Source organism: Neovison vison, chromosome 12 (genome assembly GCF_020171115.1).
Source record: "Neovison vison isolate M4711 chromosome 12, ASM_NN_V1, whole genome shotgun sequence".
NCBI classification, from domain to species: Eukaryota; Metazoa; Chordata; class Mammalia; order Carnivora; family Mustelidae; genus Neogale; species Neogale vison.
Genome location: NC_058102.1, coordinates 8,031,284 through 8,046,101, shown reverse-complemented (window position 1 = coordinate 8,046,101; position 14,818 = coordinate 8,031,284). Strand labels below are relative to the sequence as shown.

At 40.6% G+C, this 14,818-nt stretch overlaps 1 pseudogene; it reads right to left on the bottom strand.

The window, feature by feature from the left end:
• Positions 1–12,600: 12,600 nt before the first annotated feature.
• Positions 12,601–14,036, bottom strand: LOC122892594 (annotated as a pseudogene).
• Between the last annotated feature and the right edge of the window lie 782 nt (positions 14,037–14,818).

The window sequence follows — 14,818 nt, the reverse complement described above, 5'->3', positions numbered from 1 at the left end:
GGCGTTAGAGAGGAGAAGGGAACTTGGGTAAATTGGAAGGGGAGGTGAACCATGAGAGACTATGGACTCTGAAAAACAATCTGAGGGGTTTGAAGTGGCGGGGGGGTGGGAGGCTGGGGTACCAGGTGGTGGGTATTATAGAGGGCACGGCTTGCATGGAGCACTGGGTGTGGTGAAAAAAATAATGAATAATGTTTTTCTGAAAATAAATAAATTGAAAAAAAAAGTGATGGAACGAGAAAAAAAATAAATTAATTAATTAAAATTAAAAAATAAATGCCTACTCCTTAAAAAAATTAGTCCGATTTTTTTTTTTTAAGATTTTATTTATTTATCAGAGAGAGAGAGGGGGAGAGAGCAAGCACAGGCAGACAGAATGGCAGGCAGAGGCAGAGGGAGAAGCAGGCTCCCCGCTGAGCAAGGAGCCCGATGTGGGACTCGATCCCAGGATGCTGGGATCATGACCTGAGCCGAAGGCAGCTGCTTAACCAACTGAGCCACCCAGGCGTCCCAATTAGTCCGATTTTTAAAATGAGTTGTTCTCCAGGTGATATAAACAATCTATGGTAACTTTATTAAGCCACTATGGTGAAGAAGAGCCTAAGTACTTTAGTGAAAGAGCCTGATTTTACATGCCTACACTACTACTTACCAGATGATGTGACCTTAGTTTAATTATTACTCCTCATGGGGATAATAACTCTCACAGTTACAGTGAGGATTAGATAACACATGAGAAGTACTCATAACAATGGTGACACAGAGTAAGAACTCAACAATTATTTTTAAGCAATTTTTTCTAATTTAAGTATATTATAATCCAGTGATACTCTTTTGTATAGTTCTTATATAGTATCCTGGCAACATATAGAGACGTAATTTTAAAAAAAGAAAAAAGGGGCGCCAGGGTGGCTCAGTCGGTAGGCTAAGCATCTGAGTCTTGAATTCAGCTCAGGTCATGATCTTAGGGTCCTGGCACTGAGCCGCATGTCAGGCTCTATGCTCCGTGGAGATTCTGCTTGGGAATCTCCCTTTTTCTCTCCCTCAGCCCCTCTTCCCACTCGTGCTCTCTCTAAAATAAACAAAATCTTTAAAAAATAAGAAAAAAAAAACCCAAGGTACTCTTTGATAAGTTATGGATCTCTGTAACTTTTGGGTGAATGCTGATAAACCTCTTATGGTATTAAAGTTTTCCATCTATACCATAAACTTACTTTCCCCGCCTTTCAGTGGAACAATCCAAGAGATTCTAAATGATGGTATTAATCTGGAATTCCTTAGATTACTCCTTTAAGAAGAAAACTATGTTCCCAAATCAGTCTTTGGCTGCAACTTCAAATTATTCCAAAAATGGGGCTTGAGGAGATTACACAAATTTTCCGTGCACACTAACAGATCCCTACCTTTAATTCATCAAGTGTAACTTTAATTGTCAACTTGGAAAAAAAAACTCCAATATAACAGTCAACTAAAGTAGTTTGTTTGCTGTCACCATTAAAATCATAATGAAACAGAACACAACAGCGAGAAGCACAAACATCCTGAACATGAGTATGGTTCCAACTTGAAGGACCTGATTTTGGAGTGAGAGAGAGAACATTTTTAAAGAATGTTATGTACAGGGGCACCTGGGTGGCTCAGTGGGTTAAGCTGCTGCCTTCGGCTCAGGTCATGATCTCAGGGTCCTGGGATCGAGTCCCGCATCGGGCTCTCTGCTCAGCAGGAAGCCTGCTTCCTCCTCTCTCTCTGCCTGCCTCTCTGCCTACTTGTGATCTCTCTCTGTCAAATAAAAAAAAAAAAAATCTTTATTAAAAAAAAAAAAAGAATGTTATGTACATAGCAGACATTAGCCATTTCAGTTGATAATGACTATATGCAGGAAAATGCATGCATAAATAAAATACCCCCTTGGCCCCAACATGGCATATTTATGGAAACACTTCTTACACACCTCCAGGGAAATTAGACATTAGAAATGTCATTTCTAGACATCAGAAATTACCCATTTCTGACATGCCTTCAAAACCTAGACAGAAAACGAAAGAACGGAGACAGAAAATCCCTATTCGACCTAAAACTGATTTCTTTTCAGTTACAGCCCTGGAAAAACTCTGCTCAAAGTTCATGATCTTTTCAATAGTACTACCACCCCCCCCACCCACATACCCTAGCCCCAAAACACTGCTCTAAAGGAGCCAACAACATACAGTGTGGAAAGAAAAGTCTCTTCAATAAATGGTACTGGGAAAACCAGATAGCCACATACAAACGAATGAAACTGGACCACTATTTTACATCATATACACAAATTTACTAAAAAATGGAATCAACTTGAATTAAGACCTAAAACCATAAAACTCCTGGAAGAAAACACAAGGCAGTGAACTCCTTGACATCAGTCTTGACAATTTTCTTTTTTTGGATTTGACAGCAAAAACAAAGGCAGTAAGAGCAAAAGCAAACATGTGGAACTATATCAAGAGAAAAAGCTTCTGCACAGCAAAGGAACCCATTAATAAAATGAAAAGGCAACCTATTGAAAGGGAGAAAATCACTGCAAATCATATATTTTACAAGGGGTTAGTACCCAAAATATATAACAACCTCAACCAGCTCAAAAAAAAAAAGAACCAAAAATGGTCAGAGAGGGGAAGCCTGAGTGGTGCTGTCAGTTGAGCACCCAACTCTTGGTTTTGGCTCATGTCGTGATCTCACCATTGTGGATCAAGCCACACATCTAGCTCTGTCTGAACTCAGTGTGAAGTCTGCTTCAGATTCCCCCTCCCTCTCCCTCACACTCTCACTCACACTCTCAAATGAATAAATAAAATATTTTTTTAAAAATGGGAAGAGGGGCACCTGGGTGGCTCAATCGTTAAAATGGCTGCCTTTAGCTCAGGTCATGATCCCACCATCCTGGGATTGAGCCCTGCATCTGGCTCCCTCCTCAGTGGGGAGCCTGCTTTTCCTTCTCCCACTCCCCCTGCTTGTGTTCCCGCTCTCGCTGTCTCTGTCAAATAAATGAATAAAAATCTTAAAAAAAAAAAAATGGGCAGAGAAGCTAAATAGACATTTTTCCAAAGAAGACATATAAAGAGCCAACAGGTACATTTAAAAAAAAAAAAAATGCAAGGGCGCCTGGGCAGCTCAGTGGGTTAAGCCTCTGCCTCCAACTCAGGTCATGATCTCTGGGTTACTGGGATGGAGCCCCACATCGGGCTCTCTGCTCAGCAAGGAGCCTGCTTCCCTCTCTGTCTCTAACTGCCTCTCTGCCTACTTGTGACCTCTCTCTCTTCTGTCAAATAAATACATAAAATCTAAAAAAAATTTTTTTAAAAAGACAAGAAAAAAACAAGTGTTGGCAAGGATATGGAGAAGAAGGAATGCCTGGGCACTCTTGGTGTGAATATAAACTGGTGCAGTCACTAGGGAAAACACTATGGAGGTTCCTTAAAAAATTAAAAATAGAATTACCATATGATCCAACAATTCTACTTCTGGGTATTTATTCAAAGAAAATGAAAACACTAACTCAAAAAGATATATGCATGTCCATGTTCACTGCAGCATTATCTGAAATAGCCAAGACAAAGAAACACCTAAGTGTCCATCAATGGATAAATAAAGAACATGTGACACACACACACACATGAATATTATTCAGCCATAAAAAAGAATGAAATCTTGTCATTTGCAACAACATGGAAGGACCTTGAGAGCATTATACTAAGTGAAATAAGACAGAGGAAGACAAATATCATATGATATCACTCATAGGTGGAATCTAAAAAGTTTTTTTTAATTTATTTTTTAAAGATTTTATTTATTTGAGAGAGAGAGAGAGAAACTTTTTTTTTTTTTTTTTTTTTTTAAAGGAGAGGTGCACCTGGGTGGCTCAGTCAGTTGAGCAGCTGACTCTTGATCTCAGCTCAGGTCTTGATCTCAGCTCAGGGTCATGAGTTCAAGACCCATGTTCGGTGTGGAGCCTACTTTAAAAAAATTTTTTTTTCTTTTAAAGGAGCTCATAGATACAGAAAACAAACTGGTGGCTGCCCGAGGTGGAGAGGTGGAGCAAATGAGTTAATAAGGGGTCAAAAAAGCACAAACCTCCAGTTATAAAATAAGTCATGGGATGTAATGTATAGCATGGTAACTACGGTTAATAATACTGTATTATAGGGGTGCCTGAGTGGCTCAGTGGGTTAAAGCCTCTGCCCTCGGCTCAGGTCATGATCCCAGGGTCCTGGGATCGAGCCCCACATGGGGCTCTTTGCTCAGCGGGGAGCCTGCTTCCATCTTCCCTCTCTCTCTGCTGCTCTCCCTGCTTGTGATCTCTGTCTATCAAATAAATAAATAAAATCTTAAAAAAATAAAAAATAATACTGTATTATATATTTGAAAGTTATTAAGAGAGTAAATCTTAAAAGTTCTCACCACAAGAGAAAATACTGTAACTATGTATGGTCACAGATGTTATCTAGACTTACTGTAGTGATTTTTTAAAAAAAGATTTTATTTATTTGACAGAGAAAGACGCAGTGAGAGACAAGCAGGGGATGGGGGTGCGGAGAAGCAGGCTTCACATGGAGCAGGAAGCCCGATGTGGGTTTTGATCCAAGGACGCTAGGATCATGACCCGAGCCAAAAGCAGACGCTTAACGACTGAGCCACCCAGGCACTCTATACTGATCATTTTACAACATTTGTAAATTATCAACTCATTATGCTGTGCACCTGAAGCTAATATAATACTAATGCCAATTATACTATAATTTAAAAAAAAAACTGCTCTAGAGGAAAGTCTAACTTGAAAACTCAATCTAAAATACAAAGACTCAATCACTTCTTGGGAAAAAAGGAAACTAAGAAGGGAACATTTTCCATAGTAAACAGAAGAGATCCTAGTAACATTCTTTCCTCTAAGAATGACAGAAAGGAAACTGACAGTATTTGGGAGAATATTCAGAACCAAGTCTGCTCTTTAAAAGATAAATACTAAGGAATCCCCAACTTTTATAAAGACATGCAAATCTTGTGCTAAGATTTAAGATGAGTAGCTAAAACAAATACCACCCTTCATTCCATTGTTCAGTTCTAAAAAGTTCTACTCCAAGAAGCTCTACAAAAAGCACACTTCCATATGGTAATTTACACTTTATTATAAACAATAAATGTTTATTAAAAATATTAGTAGCAATAAACCTTTAAGTCATCAAACAATTTTGTAACTGCCTGCCAACACCATACTAGTGCACAGCCTTCTTTAGAATCAAAGCATGTGAAAGAATTTAAGGGCACACTTGCAGGCAGCAGTCTCATACCACCAACCAAAAGACACGGGGCTCGCACAGAGGAAAAGCCAGGTCCTAACTATAAAACATAAAAACCTATGTGGGGGGTGCCTCAGTGGCTCAGTAGAGCAGGCTCAGCGGGAAGCCTGCTTCTCCCTCTCCCACTCCCCGTGCTTGTGTTCCCTCTCTCACTGTGCCTATCTCTTTCAAATAAATAAATAAAATCTTTAAAAACAAACAAACAAAAAACCTGTGTACATTTAATAAGAACTCAATATGCCAATAACACAATAATGTGTTCTTGCACTGATCAAGCATTTTTCAATCAAGAAAAAATATGGATGTGAAGATTTTAAAATAAAAATATGATATAATCCACAGCACTTACACTGCACTTCTTCAAAAACTAATGTTCATGACCTTTAGGACGAATTATTTCTATGACAGTAAATATGAAAATATCTGAGGAAACATGTATAAGCTGATTAGTTTTTTAAAAGCCAATGCCATACAATGTTCCCACTTTTCTTTTTTCATTTTTAGTTATGAAAGAGTCTAAAATTCAGAAAAGTGAAATGATACATAATCCAAATGTAACAATTATAACATACTGCCATTTTTGCTTCAGTTTTTTTATGAAACAGAAAATTGCAAGTTAGTTGATTTCCCTGCTCATTCCACTGTCTTCTCTCCCCTTTCAGAAGTAAAATTCCTACTGAAATTAATGTATCTTCTTCTAATCCATGGGTTTTCATAAATAATTTTGCAGGAGTGCCTGGGTGGCACAGTAGTTGAGGATCCAATTCTTGGTTTTGGCTCAGATGGCAATCTCAGGGTCCTGGATCAAGCCCCACACCAGGCTATGTGCTCAGCACAGGGTCTGCTTGGAATTCTCTCTCCCTCTCCCTCAACCCCTCCAGCTCGTGCAAATAAATCTTCAAAAGTAGTATTTTGCAGCATACATGTATGGATCCATAGACAACACAGCACTATTTTGTTTTTAACATTCAGAAGGGGTATCACATTTAATTTCTTGTAACTTATTTTTTCCTCGACAGTTTCCAGGATTTATCTGTGTAGACACACAAAAATCTCATTTGTCCATTCTGTTACAGTAATGAACTGCATTAAAATACTACTGCTTACTTATCCATTCCTCTACAGTTGGGGCAGTTTCCAAATTTTTCCTCTTACAAATATAACTGAAGGGGTGGCTGTGTCTCAGTGGGTTAAGCCTCTGCCTTCAGCTCAGGTCATGATCTCCAGGGTCTTGGGATCAAGCCCCACATCCAGCTCTCTGCTCGGCAGGGAGCCTGCTTCCCCAGCCCCTGCCTGCTGCTATTTGTGATCTTGATCTCTCTCTCTCTGTGCCAAATAAATAAATTAATCTTTTAAAAAAATACATAACCGAAATAAAAAATGCTAGTGCATGTTTCCTGTTGTATAAATCCAAGGCACGGGGCACCTGGGTGACTCAGTCAGTTAAATGTCTGCCTTCGGCTTAGGTCATGATCCCAGGGTCCTGGGATTGAGACCTGCATCGGGCTCCCTGCTCAGGGGGAGACTGCTTCTTCCTCTCCTCCTCGCTTGTGCTCTGTCTCGCTATCTCTGTTTCTCTCTCAAATAAATAAATATAATCTTAAAAAAAAAAAATCAAGGCTCCACTATAGGGTATATATACCTCACAAAATCTTGCCAAAAATTAGACACCCTTCAACAGTGTATTAGGGTTTCTCTTCCCCACCCTTAACAATTGATACTATTAGACTTGATGAAATTTGCACAAATTGAAGTGTTTGAAATAGTATCTCGGGGGCACCTGGGTGGTTCAGTGGGTTAAAGCCTCTGCTTTCGGCTCAGGACAAGGTCCCGGGATCCTGGGATCAAGCCCCGCATTGGGCTTTTTGCTCAGTGGGAGCCTGCTTCCCCCGCCCTCCTGCCTGCCTCTCTGCTTGCTTGTGATCTCTGTCAAAAATATAAATAAAATCATGGGATGCCTGGGTGGCTCAGTTTGTTAAGCAGCTGCCTTCGGCTCGGGTCATGATCCCAGGGTCCTGGGATCGAGTCCCACATTGGGCTCCTTGCTCGGCAGGGAGCCTGCTTCTCCCTCTGCCTCTGCCTGCCTCTTTGTCTGCCTGTGCTTGTTCGCTCGCTCTCCGTCTCTGACAAATAAATAAATAAAATCTTTTAAAAAAATGAAGAAAAAAATATATATATAAATAAAATCAATTTTAAAAAATTTAAAAAAAGAAATAGTATCTTGTTATTTAAGAATGACCCAATTTTTATAGTTTTATTAGACAAATGGGCTTTCTCTTTGTCATATTTCTATTTCTAGATTACAGATATCCAATATGCAATATACAATTTCTTCCTCTCATGTTCACCCATAAAGACATATACTATAGAATTTTAAATTTCACACTCAATCTTTAAACAAAACAAAATTTTTTCTTTATAATTATGATTTTCAAGTTGGCATGAGCCTAGGAAAATGATGATACAGACTATCTTTAATAAATGCATCCCAAGGGGGCGCCTGGGTGGCTCAGTGGGTTAAGCCGCTGCCTTCGGCTCAGGTCATGATCTCAGGGTCCTGGGACCGAGTCCCGCATCGGGCTCTCTGCTGAGCAGGGGGCCTGCTTCCCTTCCTCTCTCTCTGCCTGCCTCTCTGCCTACTTGTGATCTCTCTCTGTCAAATAAATAAATAAAATCTTTAAAAAAAAAAAATGCATCCCAGGGACACTGGGTGGCTCAGTCAGTTAAGCATCTGCCTTCAGCTCAGGTCATGAATCAAGCCTTGAGCTGGGTATAGCAACTTGTTCAGTGGGGAGTCTGTTTGTCCCTCTCCCACTGCCCCTCCCCACGCTTGGGCTCTCTCTCATTTGCTTGATCCCTCTCTCACAAATAAATAAATAAATAATTGGCGGTGGGGGACATTCCGTGTTTCAGATTTTCATACTGTTCTGGGGCTCCTGGCTTGTTTAGTCAGTAAGCTCAAGCCCCATGTTGAGTACAGAGATTACTTAAAAATTAAAAATCTTTTTAAAATTTTTTCATATTCTTCTACTGAACAAAGGAGGTAAATATCTTACTGAGACAAATAATTTGGTCCTATCTTTTTAAAATAACAGTTTGGGGGGGATATAAATCACATACCATTAATTCTACATTTTAAAGTGTACAATTTGGGGCGCCTGGGTGGCTCAGTGGGTTAAGCCGCTGCCTTTGGCTCAGGTCATGATATCAGGGTCCTGGGATCGAGTCCCGCTTCGGGCTCTCTGCTCAGCAGGGAGCCTGCTTCCCTCTCTCTCTCTCTCTGCCTGCCTCTCTACTTGTAATCTCTCTCTGTCAAATAAATAAATAAAATCTTTAAAAAAAAATAAAAAAATAAAGTGTACAATTCAGTGGGTTTTGGTATAGTCACAAAGTTCCACCACTACCTAATTCCAGAACATTTTCATTAGCCTAAAAGAAACTCCATGCCTGTGAGTAGTCACTCTCCATTATCCCCCTCTTCTAGCTCCAGCAACCACTCACCTACTTTCTGTACAGAAATTCATCGATATATTCTTATTCATAGTCTTAAGAAACTTCTTTGGGTCATTTCCTTCAATTAGCCACTGACTACCACTTTTAACTGTTACACACACACCTTTCTTTACTAGGGAGGCTGTCTAATAACTTAGACTCCCTGAGGAAAAGGCACAATTTGTTCTAAAATCAGGGGTAAAACCTACCTATCAACATATGAACACTATTACCTCCTTTGCTATTACAATTATACTTGCCCCAAATTCAGTTCATTAGTTACACAGCCACTGTATGCACATCACTATTCTTTCTCTCGAGAAAGGCTGACGGTAATCGGGCCACTCGTACAAAGACGTGAGCTGAACACAACGCACTGCCATGCCCAGTGCCTCGCCGGACGAGGCAGCTCAGAGAGTTTAGGACATATGTTCTATCTCTTTTACCAAATGAGATTTAAAAAAAAAATGCCTTTAAGAAATAGTGCTGCAAAAGAGCCTGAAGAGTTATCTAAGGGCCACTGAACAACTCACCCGATTAAAACACCAGAGCCTTGTTTTGCCTATTTTCACAGGACTTGAACAGATGTCTACCAGTGCTCCCAGTAACCTGAAAGCAAACACAGTCACAAGACAGCTCACCAGTATCTCAGAAAACAAGCTACCATGTCTAGGGAAGAACAAAATGTGCAATAAGGAAACCACAGCTCCCTACATGACACCAGGGGCCCAGCTCACAAACAAGACAGCCATAACATTGGTAACCTTGTCTTTTCTGGTGCCTAATTTTCCTGCAAAAACTGCTTTGGGATAAAAGAGTAAGGTTTCCAATGCCCAAAGCAATGAATTCCTCAGCCGTACTACCTCTGGCTGAATTACACACACTCTAGGCACAAAATATAATACGAAGAGAATACTGCAAGGAACTAGTCTTGCAAATCAAGGAAAGCATAGTAAAGTCCCAGAAGCTCTCTGAAGTGGACCTTACAATTGCGACCATAGAGTAGTTCACAGAAAGTAGGCAGGAAGGGACTGCTTATCTACATTTTTCACCATGGTGATATGTAATCATCTGTCATCTGCATAGTACTTTATTATATGCCCAGACTTTTCTTATAATCATGATTCTGGAGTTACTTATCATAATAGCTGAGTATGACAGATTAAAATTTATTTTCCTTTTTCTAGGTATTCGGATTACAACAGATAGGAGAACATCAGCATGGTAAAATAGATAAAGAAGACTTCCTTTGTTTCAAAACCCTGTCAAAAAGATGGCAGAATTGCTGAATTTTAGGGTTTGAGGAAACCTAGAGTATCCAATGACTTCAGTAGATGAAGAAAGTAAAAGCCCGGAAGAGTTATAAACAATTTCCTCAAAGTCAGCAAATTAGGGGCAAAGGCAAGAGGAAAACCCTGGCCTCCTGATTTCCAATTCAGGATTTCCACATTAGTACATTCCTTTTCTATAAATAACAGAATAGGTAAGGAAGACTCTGGGCTGTTTGGTTCAGCACACTATCTTTTGTCTTTTTTTTTTTTTTTTAATTTATTTGACAGACAGAGATCGCAAGTAGGCAGAGAGGCAGGCAGAGAGAGAGAGAGAGGAGGAAGCAGGCTCCCTGCTGAGCAGAGAGCCCGATGTGGGGCTCGATCCCAGGACCCTGAGATCATGACCTGAGCTAAAGGCAGAGGCTTTAACCCACTGAGCCACCCAGGCGCCCCTCTTTTGTCTTTTTTTAAGTTTTATTTAATTAAGAATCTCTACACCCAATGTGGGGCTGGAACTCATGACCCTGAGATCAAGAGTTGCATGTTCTTCCAATTGAGCCAGCCAGAAGCCCCAGTCTTTTAAAATGCCAAATCTTTCCTCATACTGGCTTACCAAAAAAAAAAAAAACTTACAACAAAATCCAGACCTGTTATCATTTCTGCCAATCTGAAAGGGAAGAGTAGCTCAATAAAACAGACCAGGCAATGCACTGGAATTACAATGAATCCAGCAGGATTATACGGATAGCAAATGAAACAGAGATGAGAGATTCTGTTTAGGCCTCAATACTACTGAGCAAGAGAGTTCCATGGTATAACTTGTTCTAGATATCTGAGGTCAAGGATTATTACTTTAACTTTTGATTTTTAAATTTTTATTACAATATGATATAAACTTTTTTAAATCACATAGGCTCGATTTTTAACCAGAAAACAACAGACAGCATTTTTAAACCATCATTTAGAGCAGAAAGGACAGAGCTGGGTGGGAACAAAGCATGAGAGGAAACCAGGAGTACAATAAGAATCCTACTGAAGAAGTCCGAGAGACAGGTGAGGGTGGCTCAGCCAAGGGCAATAGTGGAGGAGATAGTCAGCAACAGTCAGACTTGTTTATCCCTGTGATGTAAAGATGGTTCAACATATGAAAACTATTTAATATGATGGAATACATTAATAGAATGAAGGGCAAAAACCACATGATCGTCTTGGGGTGCCTGGGTGGCTCAGTCAGAGCATCCAACTCTTGATTTTGACTCAGTTCATGTTCTCAGGGTCCTGGGATCCAGTCCCATGTCAGGCTCTCCAATCAGCGAGGAGTCTGCTTTTGTCCCTCTCCTTCTGCCCTTCCCTCTGTGGGTTAAAGCCTCTGCCTTCAGCTCAGGTCATGATCCCAGGGTCCTGGGATCGAGCCCCGCATCGGCCTCTCTGCTTAGCAGGGAGCCTGCTTCCTCCTCTCTCTCTGCCTGCCTCTCTGCCTACTTGTGATCTCTGTCTGTCAAATAAATAAATAAAATCTTTAAAAAAAAAAAAAAGATCATCTCAATAGATGCAGAAAAAGCATCTGATGAAATCCAATACTCTTTCATGATAAAAGTTCACAACAAGGGGCGCCTTGATGGCTCAGTCATTAAGCGTCTGCCTTCGGCTCAGGTCACAATCCCCGGGTCCTGGGATCTAGCCCCGCATCAGGCTCCCTGCTCCACAGGAAGCCTGCTTCTCTCTCTCCCACTCACCTTGCTTGTATTGTGTTCCCTCTCTTGCTTTGTCTCTGTCAAATAAATAAATAAAATCTTAAAAAAAAAAAAAAAAGACTTAAATGTAACACACCTGAAACTGTAAAACTCCTAGAAGACGACATAGGGGAACAGCTTCATGATATGAGTCATGGCAATGACTTCACAGACATGATACCAAAGCACAGGTACCAAAAACAAAAACAGACCAATGGGACTATATACCAAACTAAAAAGCTTCTGCACAGCAAAGGAAACAATTAATAGAGGAAAAGAGCAAGCTACAGAATGAGAATAATGTATCTATAAATCACATATCTGGTAAGTGGTTAATCTCCAAATATATTGGGAATTCCTACAACTCAAAAACTAATAACCCAATTTAAAAATAGGCAAAGGACTTGAATAGACAGTTCTCCAAAGAACAGCATAAAACCGCAATGAGTTATCACCTCATACTGACAGGGATGTCTATTATCAAAAATACAAAAGACAACAAATGTTGACAAGGATACAGAGAAGCTGGAACATTTCTACACTATTGGTGGGATCGCAAAATGGTAGCCATCATGAAAACAGCATGGAATTTTCTCAAAAAAAAATTTTTTTTTCCCAACTCAAACTTCATCTATTTTAATGTATTATTTACCTCCCACTAATAAACCTTTATTTCACTCATTATAACTGAGCAATGAATCTTCCACACTGAAATATCTTCCTTGCCCAATTAATCCAAAGGAAAAAAACTGAAATGATTAGTAAAGAAAAATGTAGGGACTAACACACCCTTTTAATATGTTTTTAAATATTTTTAAGGTTTAAAAAGTGTTTAAAGTTTGTAGTTCCTAGTAGGAAAACATTATCTGAATGAATACCCTAATGGCAAACCATTGTAGAATGTTTCAGTTGCACGGGGAGCAGAGGGGTAGGGACTCTCTTCACAGCACCCCAGCTTTCTTCATGAGAAGGTCGGAGGTACACTGGTTTGTATTATTGTGACATCCATTAGGTGATCGAAGTTGCTTTTCCTTCAGCAAGGGCTTTCTTTGTCAGAAGGGCATTATGCTTGACCTCCAAATTTGGCTGACAATTTACTGAGGAGATTCATAACCTTTGGGTTGCTCTGATATTTTGACATATTCGCTGGGTTCTGGGCCACATCCTGGAAGGCCACCATAACTTCTGGATCCTGCATGGCTGCAAGAACTTCTGGATCACTAAGAATTTCATTGAGCCCAGGCATTCCTGCCATTCCAGGCATCCCCCCTGCCATTCCAGGCATTCCTCCAGGAAAATTACCAGGCATTCCCCCAGGAAAGCCACCAGGCATTCCCCCAGGAAAGCCACCTGGGAAAGAGCCATACTGAGCTCCTGCTTGTCGTCTGGCTTCTTCCTCCCTCTGGGCTCTCTCGTGTTCTTCCCGAGCCTTCTTAACCCTTTCTATTCTTTCTTTGATCTCTCGCTCTTCACGTTTTCGCTCATATTTTCTCCGATGTTCAGCAATTTTCTGGGCCCTCGGTTGAACTTCTTTCAGCATCGCACTAGCATCTTCATCATAATCCAGTTTGCAAGTAAGGGCAAGATCATGCGCTGCTTCTTCCCAATGGCCCAGAAGTCTATGTGCTTTCCCGCGCCACTTATAAAGCTGAGCTGAATCAGGATTTATTTCAATAGCTCTGTCACAGTCTCGAATGGCAGCATTTGGCTTCTGTAATTTGATGGACACTGGCTCTCTTGGCATACAGAATGGCCAAGCGAGGATTTAGTTTGATGGCATCTGTGAACAAGTCAATGGTTTTCTGTAGTTCACCATTATTTAGGGCATCAATGGCAGCCACTTTTTTATCATTTGCCTGATCCATCATTTCCTCGGTTATCTCTGCATTTTCATCTCCCATTTCTTGAGGGGCATCGGTATCTGGTTCAATCACACCTTCATTGTCAATTTCTAGATCACTCTCCTCACTTGATGGTTCATCTGTCTTTATGTTTTCCTCCGCCTTCTTACTATCTGGTTTTTCTTCCTTGCTACTGTCTTCTGATTTAGTTTTATGAGTGGCAGGTGGTATTTTACCCCCCATGCTCTCCACCCACTCCCGCAGGAAACGCATTTCCTCGGTGTGCAGAACGCTCGGATCCTGCTTACACATTTTCATGAAAGCCCGAAGCTCGCTCACTTTGTGGGGGTCCATGGTTCAGAGGCAGTGGCAGGCGGCAGGCGCAGCCGGGGTTGCAACCCGATTCCAGGCGCGGGTACTAGCTCAGCGTGATCGTGTAGAAGGGGGCCTCTCAAAAAATTTTTTAAAAAAATTAAAAATAAAACTTCTATATGGGGGCACCTGTGTGGCTCAGTGGGTTAAAGCCTCTGCTTTCAGCTCAGGTCATGATCCTAGGGTCCTGGGATCAAGCCCCGCGTTGGGCTCTCTGCTCAGCAGGGAGCCTGCTTCTCTTCCTCTCTCTCGGCCTGCCTCTCTGCCTACTTGTGATCTCTGTCAAATAAATAAATGAAATCTTAAAAAAACAAACAAACAAACAAACAAACAACTTCTATATGATCCAGCAATCCCACTTCTGGGTATCTTTACAAAATAACAGAAGTCAGGATTATGAAGAGGTAGCAGCACTACCATGTCAATGCAGCACTGTTCACAATAGGCAAGATATGGAAACAATCTACAGATTAGTGGATTTAAAAAGTGGTATATACACACAAGGGAATATTATTCGGTCTTAAAAAAAGAAGGAAATCCTGTAATATGCAATGACACAGATGGACCCTGCAGAGTTTATGCTAAGGAAAATAAGCCAGTCAGTCACAGAAGATAAATACCACCACAAATACCATGGTTTCACTTATTTGAGGTATCTAAAATTGTCAAATTTGGGCTCCTGACTGGCTAAGAGTATGTGCCTCTTGATCTGGGGATCATAAATTCAAGCCCCACATTGGGTGTAGTGATTACTAAAAAAATAAACTTTTTTTTTTTTG